This window comes from Carya illinoinensis, chromosome 7, assembly GCF_018687715.1.
Source record: "Carya illinoinensis cultivar Pawnee chromosome 7, C.illinoinensisPawnee_v1, whole genome shotgun sequence".
NCBI lineage: Eukaryota > Viridiplantae > Streptophyta > Magnoliopsida > Fagales > Juglandaceae > Carya > Carya illinoinensis.
Genome location: NC_056758.1, coordinates 9,504,911 through 9,523,562, shown reverse-complemented (window position 1 = coordinate 9,523,562; position 18,652 = coordinate 9,504,911). Strand labels below are relative to the sequence as shown.

Below are 18,652 nucleotides of genomic sequence, written 5' to 3'. Positions count from 1 at the left end.
TCTTTGCATAAAAATTATGTTTCAATGAATTCCTTATTCAAATCTGAAACATCTATTATCAATACATCTATAGAAACTAATAACGTAAACCAAGAAGATTATAGTATAATAGACATAGAAAGAAATTTACAAGATTGGACAATTCCTAATATAGTATACTACTATGTATATTATTATATAAGATGTAATTATATATATAATATATTATATGTACATTATATATATCGTATATTAATTTGTATATTATATATAGAATACTTCTATATACTGTGTTCTTAGCACTTTTCTGTTCGAACAAGTGTAATACCGTTCGAACACTAACTAAGGGGGAAGACGTGTAAGTGGGAAAATTATTGCCAAAATTTAAGGGAATATACCAGGAATATTCTCATCCAGGCGTTCGAACTGCTAAGTGCTGAGGGAAAGCACACAATATTTAGGCGCCAATTGAAAATTTTGCATTATGTTTTAGAAATTAAAACCCCTGTCTTCCATTCTTTCACTCACGCCACCCATTAAACTAAACTTCCAGAACAGAGAGTGAGAGAGGGGCTACGACAGTGCGGGCTGCGGGGTGAAAGAGAGAGAGAGTGTCTTCTAGAGAGAGAGGTTGCTAGGTGGGTGAACTTTGAAGGAGAAAATTGAGGTTTGTTTTTGTTTTTTCTACTTATCTATGTATTTCATCTTAATATACAAATTTATGCATTTGGATTTGTGATTTCTCTCATACGTAGGTATTGGTGAATTGGGAAGATTTCTTAGATTGCACAAATTTGAGGTTAGAATTGTTTGATTTGTGCATGAAAATTTTGGTATTCGTTGGGTGATTTGTGTGATTAGAGTGTTTGGTATTTATGAATTGTTTGTTAAAATTTGAAATGCCATTAATTTGTTTTTGTTAGTATGTGTCTTTGTTAGGTTTTTCTGTATGTGTGTTTGTAATTTTAATTTTAATTTGTATGTATGTGTATTTGTTAGTGTATTTGCTAGTGGATATGTATGTGTACAAAAATACTAGTTTATTTGTATTTGCTAGGTCTTTTTGTATGTGTATTTGTTAGTGTATTTGTTAATGTATTAGTAATGTTATTGTATGTTATGAGTAAGTTTATCATGTTAGTTTTTTCTTTTAAGCTAGTATATCATGTTATTTGTTATTAATTTTAATGATTCCATAAAAGACCTAACTTTGAGTGATATAATTAAAATCGAGTCTATTAAAATTAAAAGATATTACTTTTGAGAGAAATCATTTCAATTAACTCCATAAAATACTCAAATTAAATTAATACCTAAACTAAAATTGAGTCTATTAATACCTAACCCATAAAATTAAAAGATATTACTTTTGAGAGAAATCATTTCAATTAACTCTATAAAATACTCAAATTAAATTAATACCTAAACTAAAATTGAGTCTATTAATACCTAACCCATAAAATTAAAAGATATTACTTTTGAGAGAAATCATTTCAATTAACTCTATAAAATACTCAAATTAAATTAATACCTAAACTAAAATTGAGTCTATTAAAATTTAACCCATAAAATTAAAAGATATTACTTTTGAGAGAAATCATTTCAATTATCTCCAAAAAATACTCAAATTAAATTAATACCTAAACTATTATAAGCATACTTCCATTTAACACTCAAAAAAGATACTCAAATTGTTATAAGCATTCAGTTATCTCCATAAAAAGATTATTATGAGCATTCAATTATCTCCATAAAATACTCAAATTAAATTAATACCTAAATTATTATAAGCATACTTCCATTTAACACCCAAATTAAAATAATATCATTAATTTGGATGTATTAATATCTAACCCATAAAATTAAAAGATACAAATTTTTTAGCCCAATTTATTTAAATTATCTCAATTTAACCATTCTATGATTAATAGACTTGGGTTTCTAATAAGAAGTCATGTGTTAGTATTGTTTCCATATCTAATTGAACCTTAAACCCGTTTGAGAATTGTACCATTTTGTTCATAAAGAATATTTGGGTACAACTCTTGAATTGTCTAAAATGGATAATTTGGGATTATATTATCTATATGATAAATATATTCAGTCTCAACTCACGCGTTAGTTTTGAAAATTTTGGCTCTATGTTTCCTTTCATTCTTCAGATATATGGTTCGTAAGTTACTTGGCCTATAGATAGGGCCGAGGACTAGTTGCAACTAGCATACTTGGAGAATTGTAGGGAAATGCTGCCGAAATTTTGGCTAACATAAGAGTTTTTGATTAAATATATATACGATATAAATGATAGTCTCTCGAATAGGATAGAATCAATTACCTTATCAAAATACAATTAGTTAATATGAAACAACCTGTGTTAATATTTGGGATAGTTTTTTTTTTTTTTTTGGTGAGGGTAAGCGAGTAATGAAAATACAATAGATAAGAGTTGGATGTAGTTGAGAGATAGCCGTATTCCCCATCATGTGAATTGGAAATTCCTTCTTGACGTTTTACGTAGATTGGGATTCTCGGATAAGTGGAGGAATATAGTTTTCAACACTATTTCCTCTCCTTTTTATTCGATTATGTTGAATGGTTCTTCGAAAGGTTTTTTCCAAGCATCGAGGGGGATACGGCAAGGGGATCCTCTCTTACCATTTTGGTTTATTTTGTCGCAGGAGCTCCTTTCGTGCATGTTGCATCAGAAGTTCAGTCTCGGGCTTGTTAAGTCTTATCATCCAGGGGGAGGTACTCTTATCTCTCATTTACTATATGCGGATGATGTTTTAATTTTTACCAATGATGGGAGATTATCTATAAGAAGTATCATGGCAACTCTTCATCGATACGAGAAGATTTTTGGACAATTAATTAGTCCAAATAAGTCTACCATTTTCTTCCCTCCTCATATGTCTTTGGCTAGAAGAAATGATCTCAAAGGGATTTCCAATTTTGAAGAGGGCTCTTGGCCGTGTATATATTTGGGAGTTTCGTTATATTAGGGAAGGTTGAAAATATCTTTATTTGATGGTATCTTGGCTAGAATTCAGAAAAAACTTGCAGGGCGGAAGAGTAAGATGTTATCGTTTGGTGGTAAGATGTTGCTTTTACGGCATGTTTTAAATAGCACGCCTATTCATATTTTGTCAGTATTAAAAGTGCCCAAGGTAGTTTTTGGGATGATTAACAAGATTTTTTCAGATTTCCTTTGGGGATCCTCGCTGGAAAATAAGAAACCTAAATGGGTGGCGTGGCATAAGATTTGAAAACCAGTGGAAGAAGGTGGTCTTGGCATTAGAGACTTGATGGAAGTGTAGGAATCTCTTTTTATGAAGTTTGGATGGAAGCTGGTTACGGAGGTGTCGCTATGGGCAGATTTTTTCAGGGAAAAATATCTTCGCCGGGACTATGTTTATAATTTAATGAGTATGAATAAAGGGTGACAGTTTTGGAAAGGGATTATGGAGGTGATGCCGAAAATCAGTCATAATTCTAAGTGGCTGATTGGGGTTGGAAACATAAATTTCTGGATGGATAATTGGTTAGGGGGAGGACCTTTGAAGGACTTGTGTCTGGTTATGGGAAGGGAAGGCCTGCAGGTTGCTGACGTGTTTGATGAGAGGGGGCCTAAGTTGGAAGTCTTACGTAATCTAGTTCTGTCAGATGTTATTCATCTGATTTCCAAGGCTAACATGAAGATTAGAAACAGGGCAAATACGATTATATGGAAGAGCTCTTGGGACGGTAATTTCACAACAAAATCAGCGTGGGATATCTGTAGAAAATGTGGGGAAATTTGTGGGTGGAGGAAGTGGCTTTGGCTTGATAAAATTCCAAAAAAAAAAAATGTCCTTTCTTTGCTGGAGGTTGAAAAGAGGAGTAGTGCCGACGGATGATGTAATTTAGAGTTTGGGCTTCCTTTAGTTTCTAAATGCACTGTTGTATAGTATCAAATTCTGAAACCTTGGAGCACATTATGTGTGAGGGATTGAATGCCCAAATGGTTTAGAAATATTTTGCTAATATTTGTCAAATCAGGTTGCCGTAGATCAGGAACTGGAGAGGGATGATGGCTTTTTGGTGGAGGAGAGCTGCAAAAAATATCAAGCCGGTTGGATCCGTGGAGTGATGCCCATTGTTATCTCTTGGTGCCTTTGGAAAGCAAGGTGCTCGACAATGATGGAAAGGGCTCCTTTTCAGGTAATGGATATTATTAGACAATTGAGAATTATGATTAATAACAATTTTCAGGTTATGAAGAGAAATGATTCTTTAGTTATGGAAGGGCTACATGTGCCGATTATTCCTATTAAAAAAAAACAAGTGACCTTTGTTAAATGGGAGTTGTCGAAGAGGGGTATAGTGAAATTGAATGTTGATGGTGTGGCTCATGTAAACCCAGGAGAGGCAGGGGGTGGGGGTATTATTCGAGATTGTAATGGTAAATGTATTGCTGGTTTTGCGCATTACGGGGTTGCTACAAATACGGTTGCTAAATGCCGTGCTTTATTAGATGGTTTGAGGATTTGTAAAAATTTGAGACTGCATAATGGTTTAGTAGAATCTGATTCTAAGGTTATCATGAGTTGGCTGGCTTCCAGAATTTGTCGTCTTTGGTTTTTGTGGGATTTTTGGGAAGAGATAAAGGATATTTCCATAGAGATTAATGCTCGTTTTAGTCATGTTTTTCGTGAAGCTAATATGGTAGCATATTTTTTAGCTAAGAAGGGGACTATGGGGGAAAATATAGATTTTGTTGGGATGGATTTTCAGTATACACGGCTTAGAGGATTGATTCGCCTTGATCGGATGGGGATGGTTTTTATTAGAGAGAAATGATTTTTTGTTAGGAGTTTTTTTGTAATAAAGGTATTCCTCTGCCATAAGTGAGGATTTTTTAATCATATTGGGGTAGGGGCTTCTCTCGTACATGGGGCCCTGACTTTTAAAAAAAAATGCACAAGGCATGAAAGTTTTTATATAATTTGCTCGCGGGAGTGTTAACACTCAAGGTTATAAAAGATGTCCATGCAAGAAGTACAAAAATCTTAGTTCTTATAACTTGGCGGTAGTGGAGGAGCATTTATATGTCAATGGAATTGATTCTAAATACTCACCATGGGTCTTACATGGCGAACCTTTTTCGAAAGGAATTAGATTTGGTACTCAGTCCAATCAAACTATGGAAGGTAACAACATCGACATAAATGACATAGATGTGGATGTATTTGATGATAGTGATGATAATAAAAAGGATATGATAGTGATGTTAGGAAACCTTGGTGCTAGTATGTTTGGGGTGAGGGATGGAGAAGGAACATCTACCCAATCGTTTGAAGGGAATGTTAATTTTGGAAGATTGTGGGAGGATGCACAGCGAAAAATGTACGAGGGGTGCACTCGTCATAGCAAATTTTCTTTCACAGTAAGGTTGCTTCATATTAAGTCTATATGTCATATTTCTGCAAAGGCCATTAACATGTTACTCGAATTATTTAAAGAGGCTCTCCCACCAGATAACATATTACCCCGTAATTTTTATGAAGTGAAGAAATTGAAGCGAGGATTAAGATTCGATTATAATATCATTCATGCATGTAAGAATGACTGTGTTATCTTTTAGCAGCAATATATAGAATTTGATGAATGTCCAGTACGTCATGAGTCGAGATGGTCATCCGCTAAGCATAATGTACCCCAAAAGGTGTTAAGACATTTTCCTTTGATTCCGAGACTACAAAGATTATTTACATCTCGGTCGATTGCTAAAGATATATCTTGGCATCGCACAGAAAGAGTCTCAAATGAGAACTTCCTTACACATCTGCAAATTCTTTACAATGGAAAAAACTTGATGCCGAGTACCCATGGTTTGTCAAAGAACCTCACAATGTTAGACTTGGGTTAGCAACTGATGGTTTTAATCTATTTGGAAACATGAGCACTTCTCATAGTACATGACTAGTGATATTAATGCCCTATAATTTGCCACATTGGAAGTGCATGAAGGATTCGTACTTTATGATGACTCTTCTCTTTCAAGGGCCAAGGTCACTAGGGAATGAAATTGACGTATATCTTCAGCCACTAATAACAAAATTGAAGGAGTTGTGGGATAATGGTGTCAATACATATGATACGGCCTCATCGCGGAAGTTCAAGATACATGCTGTAGTGTCATGGACAATAAATGATTTTCCAGAGGTGGAGCACAAAAGGTAAAATGGCTTATCCTATTTGTAATAAAGACACTCAGTTTCAATGGTTGACAAATGGTAGAAAATTATGTTTCATGGAACACCGTCGATATTTATCACATGATCATAGATGACATTCAAATAGAGTCATATTTGATGGAGGGGTTGAGCACAGATCATCACCGATGTTGTTGTCTGGGCTAAATATTATCATACAGTTGATGAATGTTCCAGAAAATAGATTTGGGAAGGATGGAAGAGATCGAAAGAGAAAACGGCAATCAATGGAGTTGAATTGGACAAAAAAAAAAAATACCCCACTTTTTTTAATTACCCTACTGGTCTACCTTGACACTTCGTCATAATTTAGATGTTATGCACATTAAGAAAAATATATGCGAGAATATACTGAGTACTCTGATGTCAATAGAAAGGAAGACAAAAGATACAGCTAACTCTCGTAAAGATTTAAAGGAGTTGGAGATAAGAAGAAAGTTGCATTTGCAAGATAATGGGTCTTTAGCTTATATCCCCTTTGGTTGGTATACACTATCAAATGATGAGAGGAAAAAATTCTGTGAATGGTTCATGACAATCAAATTACCTGATGGCTATGTTTCGAACATGTCCAGATGTGTGTGAACCCATGATTGGAAGATAACTGGTTTAAAAAGTCACGGCTGTCATGTATTTTTGCAACGTTTATTGCCAGTTGGTGTGCGTGGAAAGCTTATTGTAGAGTTCGTGCAGCTTTGACAGAATTGGGAAGATTTTTTAGGGACATTGCAATAACATGTTGAAAATTGATGCATTAATAAAGATGGAAGCTAGCATTGCAGTGATATTGTGTAAATTAGAGAGTTTGTATCCACCTTCATTCTTTGATGTAATGGTTCATTTGGCTATGCACTTTCCTCGTAAGGCTTTAGTTGCTGGCCTGGTCCACTATAGATAAATGTATCTTATTGAATGTTTTTTGGAAAAACTTAAGCGATCTGTGGGGAATAAGGCTTGTTCAGAAGGTTCGATTATAGAATCATATATTGATAATGAATGGCATATATTTTGTTTTATCTATTTTCATGGGATTGAGTCAAGATTCATGAGACTGGTCTGAAATTATGAATGTGACGCCCCCAAATCCCCACGCCTGAACACGGAAAAATCGAGACGTCCGGATGGTGACAACCCGGATCAGCATCCTATCGACGGGTGCCAAGTGTGTGCAAAGGCAACAGATGTGCACGAAGAGACACGCAGCGGATAAGCAAGTCAATAAATAAGTACCAGAATTTTTCTTAACGTAATTCAAACTGTTTAAAACATACATAACTAAAATATTACAAAAACACAAATACAGCTTTAAAACAAATATAAAGCATAACATCAGCAACCCGGCGGAGCCGCATCCTCGGGCTCAGCCTCCTCCTCCTCGTCCTCAAACTCTGCACCAAAAGCTACGGAACCAAAAATGGTACCGCAGGTAAGTAAAACCCAAACACTACCAGATAAAAATACATAGAACTCAAACAACATGGATGCAAGAAAAACCAATGCACATGCCCCGCAAAACCACATTTTTACCACGCACGCCAAAAACCCATTTGGCCCATTAAAAACATATTCTTAAAAACCACGCCTCGCCATTATCCCAGATAATGGCCCAAACCACCATTTTCCCAGAAAATGGATCAAACGCCTCAAAACCACAAACCGCCATTTTCCCAGAAAATGGCCCATATCCGAAAACCACAAAACAACCCGCTCCGTATGCACCATGATCTCCCCTAGGGATCATCCGCACACCCTGGCTCAGTGCCACACCACAAATAACGGCTACGCATGTGACACCTAAACGAGCGATGCCCAGACTCGCGCCCAGCGCGTACCTGGCCAGGCCATCCTCTAGCCCTCGCCAGCGAAGGGCCATGGAGCCGGTGAATAGAGCGATGCCTAGACTCGCGCCCTGCACGTACCGGGCTAGACCCATCCTCTAATTCCGCTCCTGTCATCGCCCAGCGACAACTCAGGGGACGTCACTCAGTATTAACCACTCCCGAGTGACCAGAGGAGTTCCGATTACGCATACACCATGATCTCCCCTAGGGATCATCCGTATACATGGCTCTGTACCACACCGCAGGTAACGACTGCGCATGTGGCACCTACACGAGAGATGCCCAGACTCGCACCCAGAGCGTACCTGGCCAGGCCATCCTCTAGTCCCCGCCACTAGAAGGACCACGGAGTCGACACGACATCGTTACCATATCGTGCGATCCGGTCGTCGCCCTGCGACAACCCAGGGGATGTCACTCAGTATTATCCGCTCCCGAGTGACCAGAGGAGCTCCACTGTGATAATAACCCATCCCAGCTTGGGCTCGTGAGACACACGCACCCAACAACCAAAAACGCCGATAAACATGATTTACTCTAATAAAATAAAAAGCCCATGTATGCAATGTGCAACACACGCGAAAAAGATGCACAAGTATGCAATATGTAACGCACGCCTCACGGCACAAACAAATCAACCAATCACAAACAACCAATCAAAGCACTCCGTCCTCAATCCATCCGACCCCCGAAACTCCTCGGACTCAGTCCGGAATCAACAATCAACAACAAATAAATAATTGAAAGAGCAATATATATTTAAATCTGAAAGTAGGGTTTGGAAAATACTTACAGCGCTATACGGTATTTTTAGAAAGCTTGCGGCGTTGCAAACGGCGAAAGAAAAGCAACGTAACAGTGTAAATTTACACTGTTGCCGTGGGTAATAAATTACCCATTTTCGAACGGGGACAAATCAAGGCACAAAATTGATAGGGAATGGTCTTGAGATATTTATGAAGCTATAGGAAATGAGTTTTGGCCGTGGGTGGTGGTGGAAATGGCGGTCGAAGGCCAAAAAGGGGCTGAACGGAGTTGAGCTCGTGGGAGCTGCTCCGGCAACGGATCGAGGCCGGAAATGAGTGGTTTAGGTCGGCAAGAGGTAGGGGAAGAAGCTGTGAAAAGATGGTGGCCGGAGGTGGTGCGACGGCGCCGGAATCGGTGAAAAACCGTATGGCTTGAAGGAGCTCGTGGTGGCTAACGGTGGCTCGGATGGAGGTGAAACTTGGTGGGGATGTTCACCGGTGAGAGGGGAAGAAAACTGGGTGGGTGGTGTAGGCCACGCCGCCGGCGAGCGGCGGTTCTGGGCTGCGAAAGCAACCGGCAACAGGGGCAAAAACAGAGCAGGTGCAGCGACTTCCGGCGGCTCTCGAAAGCTAACGGCTGGTCCGATAGCTCTGAAAATTGGTGGGGATGATCTCTGGTGGAAGGGGAAGAGAATGGTGGTGACGGCGCACCAAACGGTGGCCGGATGGCGGAGAACTGGCCGGTCAAAGTGGCGGCGACGGGAATGAGAAAAAGGGGCAGCTGGGCGTACGTGGGAGAGAAAGGAGAAGAAAGAAGAAGAAAAGAAAGAAAAAGAAAGAAAAAGAAGGAAAAAGAAAAAGAAAAAGGGAAAAAGAAAAAGAGGAAAGAAAAGAAATGAGGTCCAATCCTCACTCCGGAGACCAAAAACCGATTCGCCAAAAACGATATTAAAAACCGTGAAACGACTAAAATAAATTAAACACATCAAATAAATTAAAACCAATTTAAAATACATTAATTTAAAATAAATAAACCAATATATTAATTAAATTAAAAACCACCCTACAGTGAAAATACACGTAAAAACGGGTCATCACAATGAAGGTGGACAAATGGGAGTTAATTCATTATGTATGTATTTTCTCAAACTGTATGTCCCATAGGCGCACAAATGAGCTATGACCTATGTGGATGAGAGTTTGCTAGATTCAGATGGTATGTATTGAATAATTGTGCGGAGATTGACAACTACTTGAGGTTAGTGATCTATGCCTATTAAAAGAAAATTAAAATCCTTGCTTGTATCCATAAAACTTGATCACTATTAATACAATAACTTGAACATGGACAATGAACATATACAATTACTTCGAGAGGCCAGTGTAACTGATGTAGAAAAGAAACACGAAGATGAGTTCGCCTCGTGGTTTGAAGATATGGTATTACTAAAAAATTTCTTACTATCTATGAGTTTCATACCATTGATATCTCACACTGCTATAACTGGCATAAAATTTATATATTGGTAGGCTATATTGAAATATGGTGATAATCCAAAAGAAATCACAAGTGAATTGTATGCTTTGGCTCCTGATCCATCTAGGCGGGCCATCCAATATTTAGGATGTTTGGTGCGTGGATATAAATTTCACACTGCTAACAGAGAACACTATAGAAAAACACAAAATTGTGAGGTTATAGTCGAAAGAAGATATGATTGGGATAATATTGACTTCTACAGAGTTGTAAAAGATATCATTGGGTTAAAGATGTTTCAAATCCTAGGTTAGGAGTGCGTAATGATGAATATTTTGTAAGTATCAATACATCGCACACGTGATATGAGGACAATCATTTCATTCTTGCTTGCCAAGCAAATCATGTTTATTATTTTGATGATCCAGAGTACGGAAACTCATGGCGAGTAGTACAGAAGTTTGCACCAAGAAATATATATGATTTCATTCCAAAGGTAGATGAACAACATGATGGTTCAACAAATAAAGAAGCATATCAAGAAAACGAATCAGGCATCAATCTATTTATTGATCTCAGCCAATATGATATGGTTTTATTGTGTAGAGAAGATGTTGAACCAAAAGTAATTAAGGGTGGATTGTCAGGGGAACATTCATCAACTGAAGTGTCTAGTGAGGATGAGAGTGACTGATCCAGCAAAAGTGATAGTGATTGATATCTGTTTTATGTAAGTATCGAATTATTTACAAATAATAACATATCTCAAAATAATAATCTATTACAATTTAAAATAGATATGCCTTCGAAATGCAAATCAACTCCTATGCCATCTCCATCCATTACTGACTCTCCAATTGGTTCGCCTGCCATGTCTGTTGGGCCAACATCACCAGACCCAAAACAAGGTATGTTACATATAAACTATTTTTTTATGTGATGATTTAAGTAATAGTATTTTAACAATAAAATAATTTCCTTTATATTATATGCTTTAATTATTTAATAGTTGTTTTAAACCATCGCCGAGTTCAAGGTGTTATTAGGGGTGTCTGCATAGAGAAAGTAAGGAAAATTGGAAAAATTAAAATTGATATTCCTGATGATTACACCGATAGCTCTAGAGATTCGGCAACTTGGTTTGCTTCTTATATTGTTACCATTACTCTCACATATGCATCGATGGCTACATCTTTCTAAGCTAAAGTTTCCCATGATGTCAAAGACCACATAAAAAATCATTGTCTAGTAATAAGTCACTGAGAAAATAATTCAGTATAACATGTTAATTTATCATTAGTTTATATTTGGACTAATCGTTTATAATTTTTTAAATGATGAGTTTGAACTTAATTTTGGTCAGTGAGAAGATCAACTAACAGTTGATGAGTTGATGTCAAATGCATTCTAGAGGTACAAAGGTAGATGCCACGCATATTATCAAAAGTTTAGTAGTGCAACAAAGACGCATCAAAATCTATTTAAGAGATGCTACCAAACGAATGAGAGAAACTTTGTGATATATTTAAAGATCCCTCATATCACGTAATTACACTTCTATACTTTTCTATGGTTTCCGTTAGATGCATTAAACTATTATAGTAATAATCTTATTTCTTTTTTTTTTCTTTTTTTCTTTTTTGTAGCAACGGAGTACTATGAACAAAGCAAACAGAACAAATTTAACGATAAACCATAATGTAGATTCTCGATATTTTCATCGACAATTAAAAAAATTGGTAACGTTATACTAGTCCCCTGTTAAATATTAACATATCAAAAATTAGTGATTGAAGTTTTGATATAAATTTTCCTTTTGCAGGAAGAAGAAAGTCCTATTGACTATAATCTGACCCAATTGTATGCTAAATCACATAAAAATTGTGACGGTATTTAGACCAATCCCAAAGTAGAAACAAATTATGTAAGTTTTTTCTTCGTATTGTCTAATAATATTTATGTTATTTATAACAATATTTAATGATTTTTTTTGTAGAACAAGATGGTATCACTTATGGAAAATGTTACGGCTCCATCTGACGAATTATCTATGAATGATGTTTAAATATTTTTTCAAGTTCTTAGACCACATTCTAGATATACGAGAGGATTAGGACGTTGTGCAAAACCCTCCTCAACATCGTCATCCTCTTTTCAAGTCAGATTGAATAATAACTTTCAGGAATTAGAAGAAGTAAGGCAGGTGATCAAACATTTGAGGTCACAACAAAGAGAGTTGCAGACTCAATTAGCTTAGGCAGCGGATATAAAGGCAAAATTAGAACAAAACATGTAGAAAAAACTCAAGATCCAATCTCAAAAAATATTTGAACAATGGCAATTAATGATGTATCAAAATTGTATGCCGCTACCATCTTAGAACTTATTTTCTTTACTTGTATTTTTTTTTTTTTTTTTTTTTGACTTGATGCAATGTTTGAACAAATGGGATGTTTTAAATATAACATTTTAACATTTGTTTCAATTTTGAATTTACAGTTTAATGTAGCATGAGTATCGTTCGAATGTAACGTACCCAGTTCGAATGGTACTTTATGTATAATTGCTTGTTTGAATGTATTTTAGATTCCATTCGAAAAACCAACCGAATCCATTCCACTGGGTTGAGCCACGACTTTTATGTTTGAACAAATTACCTTCTTGTTCGAACAAAAAAAATATTGGAACATTCGAACAGATAAAATCTTGTTCAAACGAATATGCTAGTAGTTCGGTTTGAATTGAAATAAACTGTTCAAACACTACATCCATCCGAACGGGATCAAATAAATTTGGGTCATTTGAAGCGAATTTCGATTAAGTTCAAATGGATACCCGATAGTTCAAACTGAAAATTAATCATTCGATCTGTAATTTGGGATGAAAACTTTTTGTCTCAGAATAATTCTCCTGTTTGAACGATTTCGAATGGTTCAGCCAGATTTCATCCCTAAAAGTAGTTTTTGGGGATGAAATTCAAATTTCGTCTCCAAATACATTTTGAGACGGGCCTTTTGGGACGGTTTAGAGACGAAATATTTTGGTCTCTGAATCATTTTAGAGATGAAAATCCAATCTTTTGGGATGAAAATTTTCGTCCCAAAAGATTGATTCTGTTGTAGTGAATGTTGAGATAAGATTAAAAGAAATTGTGAATAGTAGTGAAAGTTTGTGAATAATAGTAAAATTGTTTGAGTTAAAATGTTTTATGAGAGTTTAGGAAAAAATTGAGAGAGAAAAAGTTAAATAAAAATATTATAAAGTTAAAATATTGTTAGAATATAACTTTTAAAAATTATTTTTGTTTTTTAATTTGAAAAGGTTAAATTGTATTTTTCTGTTTTATTTAAAAGTTTGAAAAAATTGTAATGATTAGGTAACGATTATATGAAAAAGTTAAAAAGTTAAAATTTGAAATTAAAGTGTTTGTATTTATGGTCTTTGGATATTGAGATGAAATGAGACCATCTTGCAATTTAAAAGGAGCCTTCCGTACATTAACATTTGGCTATATAGATGAGATGAGATGATATTATATGAGAATTCTTTGAATATTAATGAGATATTTGAATTAAGATGTGGTGAGTTGATTTGTAAAAATATATATGTTTAGATGGTAAGATAAGATGAAATGATTTTAACTTTTTTAATATTTGATAAAGTAGTAGATCCCATCTATGATTGAAAATTATTTTTAATTATTGGATAATAGTTATAAATATATTAAAAATTAATCAATATCTATTATTAATTTAAAAAACCCATAAATATATTTAAATCCCAAAACTTATTTTTTGTAATTTGCCGAAATTTGTAGTATTCAATATTCCTAAAAATATCAATTTCTTTATTAAAATATATTATTCTAATTATAACCTATTTATTATTCTATATATTAGGAAATTCGAAATATTTTATTGTAATTATATATTAGAATAAAATTGATTGTTGTGAAAAGACATCGGCATGCATGTAGAAGTATATGAAAAGAGAATGATGATCGGGAAGGGAAGGGAAAGACAAGAAGGAGAAAGGGTGGAGCTGTCAAAAGGCTCAACTTTAACTTTGGTCTCCTTTTTTTAATTCTGAAAATATCTCATTCCATCTTATTTCATTTTATTATTATAATTTTTTTAAATTTTTACATAAAATATAATAAACTATTCAATATTTTTAAATTTCAATTTGACCTTTCCAAATCAGCCCAAAATATAAATAATATTATAAAATAATATTTTATTTAACTTTTATCTTTTATTTAAAACCATGTCATCCCATATTATCTCATTTCTGAATCTAAACCACTATACAAACCAGATGAGATGGTTTGTGTATCTAAACCGGGCCTAAATACTATTCATTAAATACTATCGGGCAATATGGACCACCAGCGTTTAATGCAATGGGTTCTACATGCTGCAGTTATCTATCTCTGAATTGCAGAAGATATTTGGATCAAGAAATTATAGGAAATTTCAATTCGATTTTCTAAACTCCTTGAGATATAATTGGCCAAAAGCTTTCCAAAGAAAAGTAATTACTAGCACAATTCTTTCTATCAACCAATACCAGTAATTGGTAGAGGTGTAAAAAAGAGTTGGTGAATGGGTAAATTAAACCAGACCAAACCAGTACCAAGTTCAGTTTGATCCGGTATCAATTTTATTTTTCTTAAAACTGGTCAAAATTAATCCAATTCTAATTTTTCTTTTTCTAAAATTGGATTGAACTGAACCAGACCGATTCATATATATATATTTTAATTTTGTATATTGTATATAATTTTACATATAATATATAATTATATATAAAATAGTTTTGCATTATATGATAAATTACTAATTAATATAATATTAAATTTTAAAATTTTATATCACTATAGTTCATTATATTAATAATTATACTAATATTATATAGTTCATATTAATAGTTATATTGAGCAAGTCCACTCTCTTTAAAAATAAAAATTAAAAAATAAAAAAGTGGACAAAATTGGGACCAACATGAAACAGTCTATTTTTTAATAGTAGGCTTCCCTATTTTATGAGAATGTACAAAACTTACACACCCTAAAACTTTGGTGCAATTGGAATAATGAGTTAAAATAAAAGTTAAAAGTTGAATAAAATATTATTAGAATATTATTTTTTAATAATATTATTATTTTAGGATTTGAAGATATTGAATTATTTATTATATTTTATATAAAAATTTGATAAAATTATAATAATAAGATAAAACACTTTCACTAACCAAATGGGCTCTCAAACCTTTAGCTAAGTTGGCCAGTTGTTCTATGCCCTGGACATTTAGCTTATTAAGGTCTACTTTAGACGAGGAAGTTAGATATCACACGTAAAGTTCATTACACCTCCCCAGATTTTTAAAATTAACAAGCATAACACTATTTCGATGAGTCATATAAGAAACTTGTTATGTATCATATATAAGGGCTTATGTGCTGAATCCTCTTATTGTCGAAATTCTAGCTTTGGAGAGAGCAACTGATTTTAGTATTGAGATAGGCTTACAGCATGTCATTTTTTAAGGTGATGCACTCCAATTGATCAGGGATATCCAGAATTCAGTGCAAGTTGAGCATGGTATGGACATAAAGTTAAAGATCTGAAGAAGTTCTTTGCACTTGGAACTAATTGCTGCAGGAAACTCAGTTTACCCCTATAGATGGGAATGTTGCTGCCTATCTAATGGTCAAGCCAGCTTTAGATTATGATGAAGAATATGTATGGATAGAGGAGAGTCTACTTCAGATTATGAGTTGTATTGATAAGTAACATTATGTAATTGATGATTGATCTTAATGCAATGCAATGAAATGATGTTTATTTGAAAAAAAAAAAAAAAATGTACCACATTTCAGAAATACAGTTTTTATATTTTATTTTAAAGTTATGATTTGATCTGCTCCAGGCAGTTGAAGAGAAAGAATGAAGAGTGGGCAGGGACTTTAGCATGTCTAGCTGGTATGATTATGTAGCCCCTTAGATTTGGATTAGGATTCCTTGTAATTGTTTTACCTGAACTTGTACAATTTGGAGGTAGATATAACAAGTAGATTTTAGTGGGGCCTTATTTGAACGTTTAAATGAGATGAAAATTTTGTAAATGGTAATAAAATAATTTATGAATAGTAATAAAATTACTTGAGTTAAGATGTATTATAGAATTTTAGAAAAAAAAAAAGAGAGAAAAAGTTAAATAAAACAAAAATATTATACTAAACCCACTGAATGTGAGTCATGAATGTGTCCCGATTTGTTTTTTTTAACTTCGTAATTAAAAAAGTATTTTTTAGTGATACTGTGAATTTTTTATTTTTTTTAAAAAAAATTAAGAATATAAAGAAATACATGAAAAAAATCCAAAAAAAAAATGCCCTTCTAAAGACCGAGCGCGTGCTATATTCTCGATAGACATAGCACTGCTCAAAATAAAAATATTATAAAATTAAAATATTGTTATAATATAATTTTTAAAATTTATTTTTGTTTATAACTTTAAAAAATTAAATTATTTTTTTTTATATTCTATTTAAAAGTTTGAAAAAATTATAATAATTATATTAAAAATTTTGGAATAGTAGTGCAGTACTCAATCCAAACCAGTCCAAAGTAATGATTTTTTTATAAAATTTAAAATTTAAAATTAAATTATTTATATTTATAATATTTAAATATTAAAATAAAATAAAATAAGACTGTCATACTATTCAAAATCAGCCTTTAAGTACATTAAATGCCATTCATTAAATACTATTGGGCAATATGGCCCACCTGCGTTAAATGCAATGGGTTCTACATGCTGCATTCATCTATATCTGAATTGCAGAATATATTTAGATAAAAAAAAATTATCGGGAATTTCAATTATATTTTCTAAACTCCGTGGGATATAATTGGGCAAAGATTAATATTATATATAGTTCTTTTTGTGTATTTTACGTGCATTTTATTAATATAATTAATTAGATTAATTTTTTTAATATACAATCAATCACATCAATAAAATACATAAAAGAATATATAAAAGTAACTATATATATAAAATTTTTGTTGGCCAAAAGCTTTTTTAAAAAAAAAATTACTGGCACAATTCTTTCTATCAACCAGTACCAGTAAATGGAATTAAAAGGCCCCAAGTTTGAGATTTTAAATCGACATTCCTATCCAAATTCTAGATCCTGGTAAGAGAAAATAGACACATAAACAACATTTTTCTGAGTATCTAATATTGTCTTAACAATTTCTTCAAATAACTATAAATAGAATTATATAATAAATTTCACGTATCTACTCAATCTCACTTTATATCCAAAAATTTAGATTGGGATTATAGACGGTCCAAGATTTTTCTGTAGGAGAGGCCCATCTGCAGCAAAGAGTTACTCGGCCCATCTTTCAAATCCTGAAATTGGGTCTTCATGTTGACACCTGGCCCTGTTAAAAGATAAGAGTCTTGCTAGGTACGAGAGAATTGGCATACCAAATCGCGTACCCAAATCTTGTGAAGGTAGTAAATATTAGAAAAAATATAATTGTAAATATAATTTTGTACTAATTTATACACTAATATGATATGATTGGTCAAAAAGTAAATTTTATTAAAAACAGTATTAATTTAAATTTTAAGTATGAATGAATCAGTATTGATACACAGATTAGTACACGATTATGCTTGTATATAGTAAAACTCTAAATATTATCAGGGTATGAAACAATCTTAAAGTTTTTGTGGAAATTGAAGAGTGTAAGAGTTTTATTTTCAGCCCTATTTGAGAGTATCATAAGTCTATGAAATTCTCTATTCGGAGCCTAGATGCAATTTTATTTTAAATGATAAATATTTTTATAAAATAATTTATAAAAATAATATTATTTTAATTAAAGAAATAATCTCGATTTATAATATAATTATATAAATAATTAGAAAAAAAATTGTAAATATATGGTTACTCCAATATAATTTCCATCATTCCTTGCATGTATCAAAACCAACGTGGAAGCACGGGCAATAGTTACTATCTATCCTTTGCAATTGTCATCCCTAGGTTTGGGCACAAACTACTTGGAAAAGGAAGGAAAATAAAAAGGAAAGCGTCGGACAAAGCCACATGCAGGAGAGTGAAAGAAGTCATGCATGATTGAAACTTTGATAGGGAAAGATCATAACGATTGATTGGGGGATAGGAACAAGCACCTAACTCCGCTTTAAATATAAAGGTGTCTTCGAATTGTAATAGTCGTTCGTCTGTCGTTATCCATGATATCAAGCCGCTGTACTCCTGTTTTCTCAAATATCATTTATTTTGATTAGGATAGGAGATATATAAAAAAT

General features: G+C 33.5%; 1 long non-coding RNA gene across 1 annotated transcript; it reads left to right on the top strand.

Moving 5' to 3' along the window:
* The first annotated feature begins 471 nt into the window (after window positions 1-471).
* LOC122315234 lies at window positions 472-12,959 on the top strand. Its single transcript, XR_006243971.1, has 7 exons — window positions 472-646; window positions 735-778; window positions 2,658-7,303; window positions 9,926-11,205; window positions 11,661-11,842; window positions 11,944-12,036; window positions 12,120-12,959. It is a non-coding gene; the product is annotated as an uncharacterized LOC122315234 (long non-coding RNA).
* The last annotated feature ends 5,693 nt before the right edge of the window (window positions 12,960-18,652 follow it).